This window comes from Chiloscyllium plagiosum, chromosome 2 (assembly GCF_004010195.1).
Source record: "Chiloscyllium plagiosum isolate BGI_BamShark_2017 chromosome 2, ASM401019v2, whole genome shotgun sequence".
NCBI lineage: Eukaryota > Metazoa > Chordata > Chondrichthyes > Orectolobiformes > Hemiscylliidae > Chiloscyllium > Chiloscyllium plagiosum.
Window position 1 is genome coordinate 30,221,481 of NC_057711.1, and position 19,488 is coordinate 30,240,968.

Genomic DNA, 19,488 nt, shown 5'->3' on the forward strand with positions numbered 1-19,488 from the left:
TAAGTTTAGGGTGAGAGGGGTAAGATATAAAAGAGATTACTTTTTCACGCAGCGGGTGTTGCATGTATGGAACGAGCTGCCAGAGGAAGTGGTGGAGGCTGGTACAATTACAGTGTTTAAAAGGCACCTGGATGGGTATATGAATAGTAACGGTTTAGAGGGATATGGGCCAAGTGCGGGTAAATGGGACTAGGTTAATTTAGGATATCTGGTTAGCATGGACGAGTTGGACCGAAGGGTCTGTTACTGTGATGTACATCTTGATGACTCTATGTCTCTAAGTCAGCCCACCATCACCTACTTGAGGGAAACAAGGGATTTCCAATAAATTCTAGCCCAGCCAGTGATGACCACATAGCATGAGTGAATTTATTAAAAAATGTTTCTTGTTATTCCTTAGCTTTAAGAATCTTGTGATCCTGTTATTTTCCTTAGCATTTCAAAATTCTGTGTTGGAATGAGTACATAAAGTATAAAATAGCCTCACTGTCTTATTTGTCATTCAGCAAGCTCACCGGTTTGTATAACACAAGAAACAAAACCTGGACACCATGGTACTGACAAATCCAACAGACATTGATTGCAACAATTACTATGTACGAACATTGAATTACTCAGGCTCTTTGGTGTCCAGGCTATTATAGAGGAGCAAGATTCTTGAAGATTGTCATGCTTTAAATGATCTAAGGTAGGATGGAGTATTAGATTTTTCTTTCCTCAGGAACCATGCTATGATGCAGGGATGCTATCATGAGCATTTCTCTTAAAGGTATACTGACAATGAGATATAACACAATGGAGGTAAGCCCAAAGCAGGTGCTGCCACATCAAGCAGAGGAGATGGACTAACTTTGGGTAAACCATCAAGCAAAGAGTTATTGAGTTCATGTTCGAAGAGGCAAGGATTGACAAAAGTTAATGCCTCACGGAGTTGGACTTTGAACATAAGACTGAAGTTTACAATAAGTGTTGTGTATTCACAGCATGGGGTTTTCCATTGATTGATGGTTAGCCCAAAAACAATCTATTTCTTCTGCTTGACATAGTAGTACCTGCAGTGGATTCAGTTCCCCAAGACTCTGAGCATCTGTAAATAAATTGCAGTGAGGCCAACTGCCTGTGTCCATCTTGCATCTCCCTTTGAATCAACTTTAACCTGGGCCCTTGTGTGTGAGGAGATGAAGCAGGTGAATACTTTTGGTTTAGCATATTAGTTACCGACTAAGTCAACATTGATTTTCATTCATTGATTATATTAAAAATCATAATATGTGAGATATTCTATGGTCCTTTGAAATTCATGTCTCTTTTCTAAAGTTCTCTGGCTCAAAAATGAGCTGTTGCCTTTTACTTTGTTAATAAGTCAAGATGATCTCATAAACAGTTTCAATGGTAAATTTAATTTGAATAATAAAAATTATCCCTTTGAAACTATCCTATTTCCTTATGCATATATTCCTTCTATTATCTCCTTTTACTTTATCATTCCCTTGCACTCTCCTAAACCCTTACAGTCGGCTTTTTAAAAATTGGCTTGCTATTGTTTTTTCCCTCATGTCTAGACTGAATGTCAGAACATATTGGTCACCAGATCTCAAATTTTCCCTTGCTTCTATGTTGCATATTCATTTCTCCTCATTAAAACTAAATCTGATACTGCATCAAATCTTGCAAATTCCCTGATACACTGTTTTAGAAATGAGCTCTTCACGAATTCAGTAAACAGACTGCCCTCTTTGTGCTCTGCAGTCAATGTGAGAAAGATTAACATCCTCAGGATTACTGCTGAAAAGCGAGCACTCAGCTGTTTTATCATCTCCCATAAAATGGCATTAGTTTCTCTGATTATTTGATGGATTGTATATGTTCAAGTTATTGCCTTTTTGTTCTACCATGCTCCAGCTCTATTTCTGGGGAATTGATCAGCTCATTTGTCCAGATGACTAGTATGTGGTTCAGAATAACAGCAAAAGCAAGGAATACAGTTACTGTGCTAAGATAGACTTGGGGCCTGATTCATTGCCCCACCTCATAGTGAAATCATGGCATAAGTCACAGTTCAGCAGCCTTCCAGTAATCAAGGATGCTATCTGGAGAGGAAAGTTCCTTTCAACAAGTTTCAGTATTGCTTCCAGGCTCCATCTGTGCTGCATATAGTTCTTTCTTGCATTACTTTCCTCAAAGATCATTCAAATTCACTTCACAATCATTTGGAATGAACCAGATTCCAACCTCCCTACATCAACCTCCTATTTACCAACACATATAGTTTGTCTTGTTTATTTGTGAAACTTATTAGATTCATGGAAACACAATTCAGAGTCCAAGACTGTAAGTCTACAACAATGAGGCCAACTGTCTCTGTGTCCACCTGCTAAAACTTGCATCGGCCTTTGAATCAATTTTAATCTGTCCACAAATTAAGAAGTTAAACAGGGGAATGCTTTTGGTGTCTCATATTAGTTGCCTTCTAAGTAAGACTTAGTCAATGTTGATTTTAACTTAATATCTTTAACATTTTTACTTCTCTTTTTCTAATTATTTGTGAACTAGATCCTGTTTCTTCATGCAATATTTGCATCATTGTCTTAACCATTCTGCAAAATCCTTCCATTACAGGTGAAGTCTGTCCCCTTATTAATGAATCTCCCCTTGAGGGATCTGCAGATCTAATATCTGGATTTAGGCTGTTGTCAGGAGCAACCATTTAATGCATGCATTTACTAACTACAAAATGGCTTCTTAATGCAACTAACATAAAATAACATAGCAAAATAGCTTCTAGGAGCAATGGCATCTAACTCTACTGAAAACTGCATTCCTGAACTACTTGAAAGAGATTAGCAAACAATGCCCTGTTCATAGTATGAGTTAACTAAGCAAGATATGACATTACTAAAGTATCCTAATTGACCTTGGAAAGCAGGTGTCCTGGAGAAAAAGAAGTGCAAAACAAGTCAATTCCCAGGAAATATCATTGGCTTAGTTTTATGTCTATTTGTCATATAATTTCATTTTATTGGATTAATTTTACAATTAAGGTTGTTCTGTTTGTTAAGGAACCTATGAAGGTTGTCTGTTTTAAGATTGTGCGCAGCTTTTCCAGAGTACACACAGGTTAACCTCTGTGTACTCTGGAAAAGCTGCGGTTAACCTTTGTGTTGCTGGATAACCTATGCCCAGCGATAATAAATTGTTAAAACTTGCTAAAAGAGACCGAGCCGCAAGTGTTTATTTGCTTGATCGCGGAATCGAGAGGCCCCTCTAGGGGGTCCGGATCTTCATATGGTGCCTATGACTCGGATACGGCACGGATGGATTATGGATAGTGGTGTAAAAGCCTTGAATCCTCCACTATTCTGTGTTGAGGTATCGGCCACCCAGATGTGAGTTTTCCATATCCGTCTGGTTTTCATCTCATTCAAGTAGTGGTTGGCCAGACCCCTCGCTGACTATCATCTCAGTCCAGCCCATAACAGATCGGACTCAGTAAGATTGGGGGTCGGGGACCCTAGATAAAGGAAAAATGAAAAGAAATTAAAGAGTAAAGAAGAGATATTAGCAAATCGGGGATCTGTAAGCAGAGTTGGGAACTCTGGTTAAAGAGAAAAGATAAGATAGGATCCTACGGAAGTTGGGAACTTCCCATTAGCAGATTGGGGATCTGTGAGCAGAGTTGGGAACTCTGATTTGGTTAGATTGGCATTATTTAAATTGGTAGTTAAATTGTTCTGTGAAATAAGGAAGTATCGCGATACATTATAACAGGATTATTGAGGGTTAAGGAAAGTTGATAGATTGTTGTGTGTTGACGGGCTGTTAAATAGTAAAAGTTTAGAATCGGGGCTATAAAAGGAAGGTTGTTTAAGATGAGTAATACTATATGTGTGAGATGTTTCCGGAGAAATCTGACAGTCTGCGGAAGCTTTTGGTGCCTGAAAAAAGACATTAGGTGATGAGCAGTGGCCACTCACTGACCTTAAAAGTATTCAATTGATTAAATTAGCCCAGCAATTGATTTGGCAATTAATTAGACTGTGGCGGCAATTCTGTGACGAAAGCCGCAAAGAATCAGTTTTGCACTCATGGCAGGAAACTGCCACCAAAGTGGGAATTGAATTAACTAATAATGGCGCCATGAAATCTATTGAAGTCCTCAAAGTGAATGTACTCGAGTTAAATATCAACAGGAACAAAAAGAAAAGTCACCGATGACTGCTGGCCAACAGAGCTGTGCAGTTCAATGGTTGGCCACTCATTAGTCTTGTTGTTCGTTGTCAGGCAGTTGCACAAAAGCATCCCTACTTTCGTTGTATTTAGCAGCCATAGTGTATTAGCCTGAATCACAAAATCAAAATTAATTGGTAGGATCATTGGTTTTGCTCCTTTACACATTGTCAGTGACCTATCTCATTGCCTCATGGTTAATTTGAAGCATGGCTGCATTAATTTGTTGTGAATTAAGAATGGAAAGATACCTTACTGACCAGTTGAAGGAATTCTGCATGTGATTGGGGGGGGATAGAGGAATGTATAGCAGATGGAAATCCCAAAAGCTGGGAGGTGACTGTAAATGGGTATATGAAAAATAAAAGGGACATGAGAAACAGTGTAAGGCCACTAAGGTTGAGGAGCATACAAATAGGGTTAAAGCAACAATACTGTAAAATAAAGAACTTAGATTCTAATTGGAATCCTGAGCCTATGTCTGGCATACCGAGGATGGGGATTTTGTTCCTGGATATCCGCTGAGCCCCTAACATCTCCTGATTGTCCCCACCCACTTATTACAAACCTTTCCTTCTTTTGAAAATGAAGCATCCAGTCTAATAGCTAATGTCATGGGGATGAGCGGCCTGCACCCACCTAAACCAGGTCTCACCTGGGAATTAGAGTTACATTAATGAAGCATGCCCCTGACTGCAACACCAAACTTGCTCAATTTGCACAATATGTCCAAGCATGATACGAATGTAAATGCAATGAAATTCTGGGAGTAGCCTGAATACGAATGGTTTGTGTTACAATACTGAAAGATGCGCCTATCTGTCTGATGGAAGTGATATACAATTGAACAATAATTAAGAAGCTCAATTACCTTTGTTTAACCCTATGCTTTTGCAATGTTTCCTGCCTGGAGTCACTGACATGATCCGGACCAACAGTACAAACCAGTCCAGGAATTTTAAGGCGTAAATGAGGTGAGCGGTGGTTTTCTATTGGGATGGCCAGAACCAGACTGAACTACAATACAAGTTACAGGCAAAACCGATTATAACCAGCGCCCTCAGGATCCCAAATACCGTATGCCAGCCCTGATAGGGTTGGAACCAGGATACCCACTGGGGGCGGAACCTACCTCAGGTGCCCACTGCTGGGCAACCTTTTCCCAAGGGGACCCTGAATGTGGGGACAGGCAGGGCCCAGCATTACACCTTTGAGACAGGGAACAAGACAGCAAAATCCCCCAGGGTCAAATGGCTGGCCCCTTGCTTTAACTGTTGAAATGTGGCCACTGGGGAGTGATGTGTCTTTAATGTTACCTTGGAGCTGACTTGGGAAATCAACATGCTTTCATCCTAGCAAAAGGAAAATCCACTCATACACACTGACTCTTCATTGTGCTTTTAGTATGATCCACGATTTTGGAGCCTTGTGGGAACATTAAAGATTTTTAAACTCCAAGGAGCAGCATTATAATAATGTTGTTTTGTCCAATCAATCTGGCAATTATCAAGATGTTCGGCTCATGCTGAGGAAGCTGATATTGTTTCCAAAGTAGTGGGCAAGTGGATGCAGCTAGGTAAAAACAATGATTGCAGATGCTGGAAACCAGATTTTGGATTAGTGGTGCTGAAGAGCACAACAGTTCAGGCAGCATCCAAGGAGCAGCGAAATCGACATTTCAGGCAAAAGCCCTTCATCAGGAATATGAAAGGCTTTTGCCTGAAACGTCGATTTCGCTGCTCCTTGGATGCTGCCTGAACTGCTGTGCTCTTCCAGCACCACTAATCCAGAAAGTGGATGCAGCTGCCAAGCAGTCAGCCTTACACCCCAAACTTCTAGCCCCCAGCAAAACCCAGTTACACACAGTATAAGGATGGGCATGCCAGACCCGGATAAGGTACAGAATTCACAGAGGGGGGAAGCCCCTGCTGAAGAGCACAAACTATGGGCTCAAATAGGGTACTCAAACCAGAACATGGGTGACCCTACTGGACAAGTTTGTGTTCTTTCTTTGCTGCTCCCTATTTTAATTGATTATGTGCATTTTGTATACACTTGGGCAAGAAGGAAATGGTTTACACTTAATTACAATGGACACTCTGCGACCTCCAACCTCGTTGGGAAGGACTCTTCCAGGTCATCCTCACCACCCCAACTGCTGCTAGGGTCGCCAAACGTTCCGCATGGGTTCATCTCCATCATTGCAAGTTCATCAGACGAGCGCCTTGCAAGGGGGGAGATAATGAAGATCAAACTTGCCCTGCTGTGTGGACTTGCCATTACCAGCATTGGTGCACAAGAAGGGACAGTTTACCTGTGCGATCCTGAGCAACCGGAGACTGTGTACCAACAATGCCGACAAAAATATCCTTGCATGCCGAGAGACTGAACATGACCCAGAATGACTATTGCAGTGGTCAACTGCATCAAAAAGATTGAACAGTCCATTTACAGAACAAGTCTAAATGGTCTTTACCCTATCAAGGTGTTGTGTGCCAGTTTGATTTCAGTTGTGCTATGGGCGACCCTGGTAAGCCTTGCCCCCATTCAAATAGGTCACACTGCAAAAGAGAAGATGGGGAAATGTGATTTTTCACTAATAATTTGTTTCTCCAAAGTCACAACAGAATATTTGGCAGGGACAAAGTGGTCTGTTATGCCCTTACTTCAGCAAAAGAGTCTTTGACTTTAGATTAGATTAGATTACTTACAGTGTGGAAACAGGCCCTTCGGCCCAACAAGTCCACAATGACCCGCCGAAGCGCAACCCACCCAGACCCATTCTCCTACATTTACCCCTACACCTAACACTACGGGCAATTTAGCATGGCCAATTCACCTGACCTGCACATTTTTGGATTGTGGGAGGAAACCGGAGCAATCGGAGGAAACCCACGCAGACACAGGGAGAATGTGCAAACTCCACACAGACAGTCGCCCGAGGTGGGAATTGAACCCCGGTCTCTGGCGCTGTGAGGCAGCAGTGCTAACCACTGTGCCACCGTGCCGCCCAGGCAGAATGACTTCTTCATTCTGGGACAATAACTATATTTCTTTATGAAAGATCCATCTCTTTCTATTGAACAGTTTTCACTCCAAGCGCTCAGGATAGCCATACTTTGTAGCCATGGACTATCCATATGTTCTGGGAAGTCACAAAGACAGGCCCGCTTCTTATTGGGAAGCTCCCTCCATTATCTACACGAAACCTGGTTACTATTTTTTCCAGCCAAGGCAAAGCAACCAATTTCCTTGTCCTTAATGAAATAAGCACATTCTGTGCTGCAGCTATAGGAACACTTTTTTTGACCATGGTTCCCTGTTCAATTACCTGGCAATGGGATTGGGATTTCTCTGTCAAACGTTCAGTCTCACCTGAGTTCTGTGCAAATTAGAAGAGTCCAAAGGCTATTGAGCACCACTAAGGCTCCCTCTCTAGGGTATGTATTTCTTAGTACTTTTTTCTGTAGGAGGGTCTGCAGGAATTATTAGCCATCGAAATCGGAATTATCTCATGCTTTCAGAATTGTACCTATTTTCCCAATAAAACTGATACGCCCAAGGTTACATACTTGCAAAGGAAGGTGGAGTTTGCGCCATAATGCATCATGGGGGTCACTGACCTCATCAAGGCGCAGGATGGGGAGATTGGGGTTTCATCTCAAGGTACAACTGGCTGATCAATATGTCTATGTATGCTGCTATTGTTTTAGTTGGTCTTTTTGTTGGCATTGCTATTGTTAAGTGTATTATTGCTAAAATATTATCTTCTATTGACAGCATTGGTTCCACTCAGAAAATGCTTTTTCTCCAATCAGATGAAGATGACGAGGCACCATTGCCTACCCCTACATCCCCCCTGGAGGAGGAGGAAGTATGGCAGTCTCTGGTGTCCATTCGATTAGACTGATCTAACCTATGTCCTCACATCCAATGGTGTGGTCATGGAATGACCAAACGAGGAAGATGAGGATCTAAAATCTGGATTTAGGCTGTTATCAGGAGCAACCATTTAATGCATGCTTTTACTAACTACAAAATGGCTTCTTAATGCAACTAACATAAAATAACATAGCAAAATGGCTTCTAGGAGCAATGGCATCTAACTCTGCTGAAAATTGCATTCCTGAACTACTTGAAAGAGATTAGCAAACAATGCCCTGTTCATAGTATGAGTTAACTAAGCAAGATATGACATTATTAAAGTATCCTAATTGATCTTGGAAACCAGGTGTCCTGGAGGTAAAGAAGCGCAAAACAAGTCAATTTCCAGGAAATATCATTGGCTTAGTTTTATGTCTATTTGTCATATAATTTCATTTTATTGGATTAATTTTACAATTAAGGCTGTTCTGTTTGGCAAGAAACCTATAAAGGTTGTCTGTTTTTAAGATTGTGCGCAGCTTTTCCAGAGTACACAGAGGAGTTTAACCTCTGTGTTGCTGGATAAACTATACCCGGCATTATAATAAATTGTTAAAACTTACTCAAAGAGACTGAGCTGCTAGTGTTTATTTGACCGATTGTGGAACCGAGAGGCCCTCTTGGGGGTCCAGATCTTCACCCTGGGAGTCCAGATCTTCATCCTGGGAAATCACTGCCCCTGAGTGCCAAAGTGCTTATGGATTTACTTACCCATATCTCCCATCTCATCCTCATCACAGGCACTCAGCACTGAATACAAAAGGGACAGGGTTTTCCTGTTCTTCTCCATTTTTCCTTTTGCAATGTGACTTACGTCACGCAAATCCCCCTTTTCATCCTATCCAGTATGGGGTGTGGGCAGGAAATAAGTACACCTTGTTTTCAAATTCAGCATTTTACTGCTTGATTAACACCAACTTCACACATTTGATAAATGTACTCTTGTCCTCGATATCTTGTGAGTCCAGAATTATCTGTATCTCACACTTACCTGACTTTGTAATTCTTCGCGTGGTGATGACCTATTAGTCAACCCCAGTTCAGAAAATAAATCCTTACATCATGCTAAAGACTGAACTGTGTGTATCAAAATCACTTAGTTATTTATTTCCCATACAGAAGCCTCTGCTTCCATGTCAAATACATACCAGGGACTTTTATAATAATATCAAATGAGAAGATGATTATTGGTTAAAATCCAGAGATGGAAATTCCGAATTCTATTGAATGACTCTGTATATATAAACTGTCTGAGATTATTCTTAACTTCATTTATTGGAGAGGTATGAAAAATGAATATATTTTTGTATGTCTAAATGATTTATTAACCAGATTACAAAAAGGCTTTTTATAAAATACAGCAGAGAAGTAGAGGTTGCTGTGGATAGTTGGAGAAAGTGAGGACTGCAGATGCTGGAGATCAGAGTCAAGAGTGTGATGCTGGAAAAGCACAGCAGATCAGGCAGCATCCAAGGAGTAGGAGAATCGATGCTTTGGGCATAAGCCCTTCATCAGGAATGAGGCTTGTGGGTTGGGGCCAAGAGATAAATGGGTTGGGTGGGGTTGGGCAGAGGTAGCTAGGAAAGTGATAGGTGGATGAAGATGAGGGAGAAAATGATAGGTCAGAGGGGGTAGTGATGAACGGGTTTGGAGTGCGGTGCCGAGTTGGAGGCTTGGGACTGGGATATTGTGAGGGGAGGGGAAATGAGGAAGCTTTTAAAATCCACATTTATCTCGTGTGGTTGCAGAATATGAGGTGTTCCTTCTCCAGGTGTCAGGTGGTAACAGTTTGGCGGTGGAGGAGGCCCAGGACCTGCATGTCCTTGCTGGAGTGGGAGGGGGAATTGAAGTGTTTAGCCATGGGGTGGTGGGGTTGGTGGCTGTGGGTGTCCCAGAGATGTTCTCTGAAATGATCTGCAAGAAGGCGTCCTGTCTCCCCGATGTAGAGGAGACCACACCGGGTGCAACGAATGCAGTAGATGACATTGGGAGAGGTACAGGTGAATTTCTGTCGGATGTGGAAGGATCCCTTTGGGCCTTGGATGGAGGTGAGGGGAGTGGTGTGGGCACAGGTTTCTCACTTCCTGCGATGGCAGAGAAAGATGCCAGAAGTCAGGTGTGGGCTGGTGGGGGTTGTGGGCCTGACGAGGGAGTCGCAGAGGGAATGGTCTTTTCGGAACGCTGATAGGGGTGGAGAGGGAAATATATCTCTGTTGGTGGGGTCTGTTTGGAGCTGGTATGAAGTGGTGGAGGATGATGCATTGTATGTGGAGGTTGGTGGAAGGTGAGGACCAGGAAGGTTCTGATGTTGTTGCGTTGGGAGAGGTGAGGTTCAAGGGTGGTGGTGCACCCACACCCACCAACCCCAACGCCCCGTGGCTGAACACTTCAACTCTCCCTCCCACTCCATCAAGGACATGCAGGTCCTGGGCCTCCTCCACCGCCAAACCATTTCCACCCAACGTCTGGAGGAGGAACACCTCATATTCTGCCTTGGGACCCTTCAACAACATGGGATAAATGTGGATTTCAACAGCTTCCTCACTTCTCCTCCCCCCACATTATCCCAGCCCCAAGTCTCCAACTCGCCACTGCCCTCTAGACCCGTCCATCACTGCCCCCTCACCTTCATCCACCTATCGTTTTCCCAGCTACTTCCCCCCCAACCCCACCCCCACCCCCCTCTCATTTATCTCTTGGCCCCAATCCACAAGCCTCATTCCTGATGATTCTCCTGCTCCTCGGATGCTGCCTGACCTGCTGTGCTTTTCCAACACCACACTCCTGACAGCTGTGAATAGTTGTTTGATAAATTTGATCTTGCTCTATGATTCTACCCAGTGAGCTGAAGATCTCTATAGAACTCCTTACAAGAAAGATGTGGGGGCTTTGGAGAGAGTACAGAAAAGGTTTACCAGGGTATTAACTAGGTTGGAGGGTATTAGTTGTGAGGAGAGATTGGAAAAATTTAATTGTTTTCACATGAATGTCGAAGTATCACTGGTGACCTGATAGAAGTTTGCAAAGTTATGAGAAGCATGAACGGAATGGATAGTTGGAATTTTTTTCCCTGGGTAGAAATGGTAATTACTAGGGGAAATAGGATTGAGGTAGAAAGAGATGCATTTAAAGGTATGAGAGGCAAGCTTTCACACAGAGTGTCTGGAAGAGGTGGTGGAGGCAGATACAATAGCAACACATAATGTCTTGACATCTATACGAATAGACAGGTATGGTTTTTAGTTTAGAAAGGCATCACATATCGATGCAGTCTTGGTGAGCTGACGGGCCTGTTGTGTCCTGTACTGTTCTTTGTTCTTAGTACAACTATTGCTGGTTCGTTTTGATTTCACACAAATATCCAAAAAGAGTTCACTTTAGTCACCACTCCCTGAACTTCATCATCATAATTTGGAATCTTCTTACTGGTGGGGCTGACAACAATGATTTTTCAGTAGGATGAAAACAATATCATGTCCAGTGACACTTCTTCAGAGCAGCAACTTCTGTTTTTGTTTGATTCAGATCTCCAGTGTCTGCAGTTCATTGTTTTATTTTATCCAGTTGTTCTGGATGGATAAATTAAGAAAAGCAAATGGCCTTCCTCATCTGTGATCTTCGTTATTGTCAAGATAACCTGTGATTTTGTATCTTTTTTCACTTAAGGTATTATATCCTTATTGAGTTTTAATACGTTTCTCAGACATAACCTGTCAATCTTAAACCCATATGGACTTTGAATTATTCCTACTACTTTTACTAGATGAATTGAGTTACACTTTGAGACTGCACCATGCCAGAATTGGATGGACCAGGTGGCCTTTCCAGTGGCTTTTCAAATGTTCTGTTTAACTCCTGGAAATATATGTGCCTCATGTCAAATTTTTGAGTTTTTTGAAACATCTATTTCCTTTTTTGTCATAATTTTGGTTTGCTTGATGAGCTTATTTTCTTTTGTAATTTATGACTCCAAATTTGTAAACTCTAAATAGCTTATGTTAAATTTCAGTTTACCTCACCGGTGAACAGTGCCAACCATTTTGTGTGCCAATTTAGATGAGTCAGTATTATGACTCACATGATTAGACTAGCAGATAAATCCACAAACATACCTCCATTATCAAATTTCAGAGCTGACCACAGTTTGTCAGATTGCACTCAAAATGAATAACTTAATATAAACATGATTACATTTTAATAACCATTTTTGACGTTCCCTTGAAGTTTGAAACTTGGATAAAGTAGTAGTTTAACATAAATTGTTGAACCACTTAGGCTGAAACACAATTGACAATAGGAAATACATTTTAAAAAAAATCTTTTTATGGGAACTGGGTGTCATTGATTGGGCTAGCATTTATTGCCCATTCTTGATTGCCCTCGAGAAAGTGAAGGTGATCCCCTTTCCTGACCTGCTGCAGTCTGGGTAATGTCGAAACACCCACAGTGCTGTTAGGGAGGGACTTCTAGGATTTTGATGCAGTGACGTTGAAAGAATGACATTGTATTCCCAAGTCAAAATGTTGTGAGACCTCAAGCAGAATTTGCAGGTTGTGGTGGTGTTCCCATGTACATCCTGCCCTTGTTTTTCTAGATGGTAGAGCCCATGGGTTTGGAAGGTGTGGCGACAAAAAACTGTACACAATATTCCAAATGTGACCTAACTAAAGGTCTATACAGCGGCAACATGACTTGCCAATTTTTATACTCAATGATCTGACTAATGAAGGCAAGTATATCACATGCCTTCTTGACCACTTTATCCATTTGTGTTGCTACTTTCAGGACCTGTATGCCTAGATCCCTCTGTATTTTGATGCTATTAAGAATTCCGTCATTTACTGAATACGTACCTCCTGCACTAGATCTTCCAAAATGCATCAATCACATTTGTCCAGATTAAACACCATCTTCCATTTCTCCATCCAATTCTCCAGCTGATCTACACCCTGCTGCATGCTCTGACAATCTTCTTCATTATCTGCAGCTCCCCCAATCTTTGTATTATCTGCAAACTTACTAATCAGGTCACCTACATTCTCCTCCAAATCATTTATATACATTACAAATATCATGGTCCCAACTCTGAGTCCTGTGGAACATCATTAGTCACAGATTAGATTAGATTACAGTATGGAAACAGGCCCTTCGGCCCAACAAGTCCACACCGACCCGCCGAAGCGAAACCCACCCGTACCCCTACATTTATCCCTTTACCTAACACTACGGGCAATTTAGCATGGCCAATTCACCCAATCCTCTCCCAAAAGTTCATCAGTCTCTGAGTAAGAAATTCCTTCTCATCTCAGTCTTAAATGGTCTACCCCTTATTCTGAATACATGTTCCCGAGTTCCAGATCCCTTTGGATATCAACACATCAAAACCTCTCACCATTTAAATGTTCTGCCTTTCTGTTTTCTCTACCAATGCAGATAACTTTATATTTATGAACATTATATTCCATCTGCTATTCTTGCCCATTAATGCAGCCTGTTCAAATGCCCTTGAAGCATCAAACAAAACCAGAAATTGCTGGAGAAACTCAATAGGTCTGGCAGCATCTATGGAGAGAAAGCAGAGTTCACGTTTCAGGTCCAGTGACCCCCATTCAGAACTGAAGGTAGCTAGGGTATAATTTAAACTGATTGGCCGAATTCAAATCTGTTTTGTTGTTTCCAGGTAACTAACTAATCTAGCTTTTGACCAAATGTTACATTGTTACCTTATTCAGAACACTTGGTGCTGTGTCAGGTACTTCTGTTAGCTTTTAAATCTCTTAAGTACAGGATAACCATGTCTTCATAACACCTCCCCTCTTAAGAAAAAAAAAGAACTATCATAATGAAAAGATGGCTTTTTATTTCTGTACTCTTTAAACACATTACCCTAACATACAGATAACTTTAATCTAAGTTCACCTTAATTTCTTCCCATATAACTATATATAACATTAAATAAAGACAAATCTCATCTAAACTTTATCAGTTAAATCCGTGATCATGCATCTGCAATTACGTTCTTAAGACCACAACATGTAGGATTCTTAAATTAAAAGTCTGTAACCATAAGATTCCAACAAAATAGTCTCATATTCTTGTCTTTAAAGCGTTCTAAGAATGTAAGCGAATTGTGATTCATATACACAACCATGTCCAACAGATTGTTTGTGACATATACATTAAAATGCTGTAAGGCCAGTACCAAACTCAATAGGTTCTTTTTCGATTGTGGAGTATTTCCTTTGGTGGGTGTTGATCTTCTTTGAAAAGTAACCAACTGGCAGTTCAATCCCACCCTCATCTTCCTGTAGGAGTATAGCTCCAACTCCAATGTCACTAGCATTGATGGCAACTTTAAAAGAGTTTGAAAAGTTTGGTGTAGCTAAAACTGGTTTGGTGATTAATATTGCTTTCAAATGGTCGAATGCCACCTGTCACTGTTCTGTCCACTGAATCTTTATGCTCTTCTTCAGCAAATCAGTTAATGGTATCACTACACTGCTGAAATTTGGAACAAACTTCCAATAGAATCCGCTGAGCCCTAAGAATTGAAGAACCTCATCCTTCGAGGTTGGCCATGGAAATTCCTCGATGCCTTCATCTTTGTGTTCCGTGGGGTCAACCTTCCATGACCGATGTTATGTCCCAAGAAGGTCACCTCTGCTTTCGCAAATTCAGTTTAGTTTAAGTTTACTATCAGTTTTGCTTCTGAAGTCATTCAAAGAGCTCTGCCAACTGTACCATGTACTTAAAGATCACTACATCATCCAAATAGACTGCACAGTTTGTTAACCCAGCCACAACTCTGTTCGTAAGCCTTTGGAATGTGGCCGGTGCATTCTTCATTCCAAAAGGCATCACTTTAAACTGATATAGCCCACTTGGGGTTACAAGGCAGAAATTTATTTTGCCAGGTCTGATAAAGGTTCCTGCCAGTAACCATGCATGAAGTCCAACTTGGTGATGTGACTGGCTTGTCTGACTTTCTCGATACAGTCCTTCAAATCTAGGAATTGGATATGAGTCTGAGTTTGTAACAGCATTGACCTTCCAATAAACCACACAGAATCATTGAGTCCCATCTGATTTGGGAACTAAGACATTTGGCGAACCCAACTCGCTCTGGCTCGGTTCGATGATGTCCTTGTCGAGCAAGGCCTCCACCTCCATCTGAACATGTCTGGCTTTGAAAGGATTAAGCCAATAGGGGTGTTGTTTTATCAGAGCAGTATTCCCTACATCTACATCACGTACAAAAGCATTAGTCTTCCCCATCTGATTCTTACATATGTCCTTATACTGCAGTAACAAATCTGTCAACTGCATTCTATCCTCCTGAGACAGATAGCTTACTAACCTATCCCTATCCTCAAGGACTTCTTCAGTTTAAAATCTATTTTGAGGCACATTGAAATCCACATCATCTGGATTTGATTCCTCACTCTGCGTGCCAGTAACTAACACCTGTTTCTCCAGTTCTTTCACTCTCGTATAATATGGTTTCAACATGTTCACATGACATACCTGATACCTTTTTATTCTATCTGGCATCTTTACTAGATAGTTCACCTGACTCATCTTTTTCTCAGTTTGATAGGGTCCACTAAATCTGGCTTTGAACTGATCTCCTATCACTAGTTACAGTACTAACACATTATCCCCTTGGGAAAACATCTGGGTCTCAGAGCTTTTATCTGCCACCAGCTTCATTCTATGCTATGCCTCTTTAGGCGCTGTTTAGCTACTTCACCTCCTCGATTTATTCTCCCCCTCACCTCCGATACAAAATCTAAGTGTTAGATCTCCGACTTTGGTCCTGTCAATTTTTCTTTAATTAACTTCAAAGCGACTCTCACTTCATGACCGAATATTAACTCAAAGGTAGTGAATTCAGTAGATTCATTTGGGGCATCTCTAATGGCAAACAATACGAATGGGACACCTTTATCCCAATTGTTCGGGTAATCCTGACAGTATGCTTTCAACATGGTCTTCAAGGTCTGATGCCACCTTTCTAAAGCTCCATGGGGTTCAGGATGATATGCACTGGATTTAAAGAGCTGTATACCCAAACTATCCATAATCTCCTTAAACAGCCTAGCAGTAAAATTTGACCCTTGGTCCGACTGAATCTCTGAGTAGTCCATACTGTGTGAAGAAAGCTACTAACTCCTCTACTACCATTTTTGCCTTGATATTCCATAATGGAATGATCTCTGGAAATGTGGTAGACACATTCATAATGGTTAATAAGTACTGGTTCCCACTTTTAGTTCTTGGGAGGGGACCTACACAATCAATTATAATCCACATGAAAGGTTCTTCAAAATTGAGAATTGGCAGCAAAGGTGCTGGTTTTATTACCGCCTGTGGCTTACCTACCATTTGGCATGTATGACACGTACAGCAAAAGTTAACCACATCCTTGTGCATTCCAGGCCAATAAAAGTGTTTTTGTACCTTAGCCTGAGTCTTTCATAGGTGATCTCCTACAGGTAGTTCATGTGCTACATGTAACACTCCTGTCTGTATGCTACAGGCAACACAATCTGGTGCACTTCGGCACATTTCTCCTCTGCACTAACCTGCCGTGGTCTCCATTTCCATCTTAGGTTGCTATCGTTCAGATAACAACCCTCTGGAATATTCTTTATTTCCTTTTCAGAGTACGCATCCACATTTATATCTTTTATTGTCTTGTCTTGCTGTTGCAAATCCCTTAGCCTTTCAGGACTAAACACTTCTGCCTGACCCTCTGCCTGTTCAGGGTTTTCCTGCACCATTACGTCAAACAGGGTGTCCATTAACTAAACCTCACCTTCTTCATCTTTCTCTTTACTTTTCACATTGTGCTGTGACTTAAGATAGTGGGATCTGGTTCCCACAGAGTTGGGGAAAATATCAGGATATTTCTGTTTTATTTTTTCGATTTCCTGGTCTTCCTTGGGCTTCTCCACAACAAGGGGTGTCTCTCCCACTTTGGATCCTGCCAAATCATTTCCAAGAACAAACTGAATTCCTGGAACTGATACTCCGTCAACCACTCCCACTGTTACTTCCCCAGTCTTGAGTTGGCACTCCAACCTGATCTTACATAGGGGAACGCTAAATTTCTGTTCATCTATCCCACAAATTACCACACTCTCGGGTAACAGATCAGAAAGAGTGCATATTCGCTCATCTCTTACTATCAATGACCGGTTAGATCCTGTATCTCCCAAAATTATAACTTCTTGTCCTTCTCTCCCTTTTCTTTCTGTGTAAACTTTATCCACAGAGACGAATTCATTGTGGAGATCAGGCACTACCTCCATACCCAGCCCCTGCCCAGGCTGTGCACTCTCCTGCAGCTCCTTGGCTCTTCTTGGGCTCTCCTTTATCACCTTCACTAATACCACTGGCTTAGCTTCTTTTCCCAGATCTTTTCCCACAGCGCCTTTCTTTAATGACCAGCACTGTGACTTTACGTGTCCCACTTTCTGGCAGTGAAACAACCTTTTCCCAGTGTCCTTCTGAAACCACCGGCCCTGTAACTTTCTGTGTCCCACTCCATTACAGTGAAAACACCTCTCACCTCCTGTCCACCCTCTTAGGCTCCTTTAACCTGTGGTAAATTTTTGCAAGTGTTCTCTGCTTTTTATTTCATAGTGTAGAATCTTCCCTTCTCCCAACTTCTATCCCTCGCAGGAAGACATTCTGGCCAGAAGCTTGTCTCATGCACCAACATGTATTCATCTGCTAATTCTGCTCCCCTTCTCACTTCCTGGACATTCTGTTCCTCCACATGAATTCTTACCATCTCTGAAAGTGAGTTTTTAAACTCCTCCAGCAGAATAATCTCTCTTAGAACCTCAAAGGTCATATCTATTTTCAAAGCATGCACCCATCAACCAAAATGACTGTGTTTAGTTCTTTTGAACTCAACATAAGTCTGACCTTGTTTCTTCTTTGTGTTTCCGAACCGCTGTCTCTATGCTTCTGGCACCAATTCATAAGCACTTAAAATAGCCTATTTAACCTCTTCCTAATCTCTTGATACCTCATCTGACAGCACGGCAAATACCTCACTAACTCTGCCTACCAGTGTAGTCTGAACTAGTATTACCCATAAATCTTCAGACCACGCCATCTGCCTAGCCAATTTTCCGAATGAATTAAAGAAGGCTTCAATATCTTTCTCATCAAAATGTGGCAGAGTTTTGACATATTTGTGTATATCACTACCTTCTCTTTTAATCTCCATCCTGTTAACTTGACTTGGCTGACTAAGTTGCAACTTCTCAAGTTCAAATTCTCTCTCTTTTTGCTCAGCTAAGAACCTTTTCTCCTTTCTTTTCTCTCTCTCTTTCTCTCTCTCAACTCCATTTTCCTCAATTGTAATTTAATTATTTCTACCTCTACTGCGCTTTGCTGTTTTTCAGACACACCTTAAGTGTTTGAGTATTCCTTACAATGTCAGCTTTACATTGGTCCTTGGTTAAACCCAAATCTAACTTATTTGCTAATTCTAAAATATGGCCTTTTTCTTTCCTTCTTAACTTTCTTGGCAAATTTGAGAATCATCTTCAAATCCCAGAACTTCTTTAGCAATTTTAAGAGTCGTTTCTTTCACTTTTAATTTAAATCAACCACAAGTCACTGAAATTAAACAAATTGTTTCACCCACATTTTATTTAAAGATCTCGGACACTAATCTGTAAGTGTTTCAACCTGCTGGGACTTTTTGTACTCCCAATCTATTCAAATATGTCTAAACCAATTCAAATCCCAGATGAGCCTCCAGGCTGTTACAACATGGGTTAAACCCCCCTGTTTACTTTAAACCAGCGACACAGAAAAGATTTACCCCGTGCAGTAATCTGTGAAAATTTGAGAGGCCAAGAACTATTTAAAGTAAAAATTAACAACTTCATTCTTAAAATATAACAGAGAATAACTAACTAACTATTTACAACTCCTTCCTTTAACCTATCTTTTTCCTTCCCCCTTGTACAATACTAGTCCAATAAAACCCCCGATTAAGGTTTACCAAAAATTTAAGTTTTCAAATCCAGCCAGCTGTCAAATCTTCTATTTGGATCTTCCTGTGTTTTCTTTTCTTCTTCTTAGGGATTATGCTTCACAGGTCATGGATTGATAAAGGTATCTTTAAGAGAGCTATTCTCCAGACAGTCTGCAGATGTCATTAGCTTGGCCGTTCCCCACCCCCCAACTGTTCAATTTCCCCAATCTTACACCTCAAAAGCATCGGATTGTGTCATTGGCTTTTAACATTGTCAATATACTAAATTCAAACTTAATTGGAATTGGTTTTCAGGGTATAATTTAAACTGATTG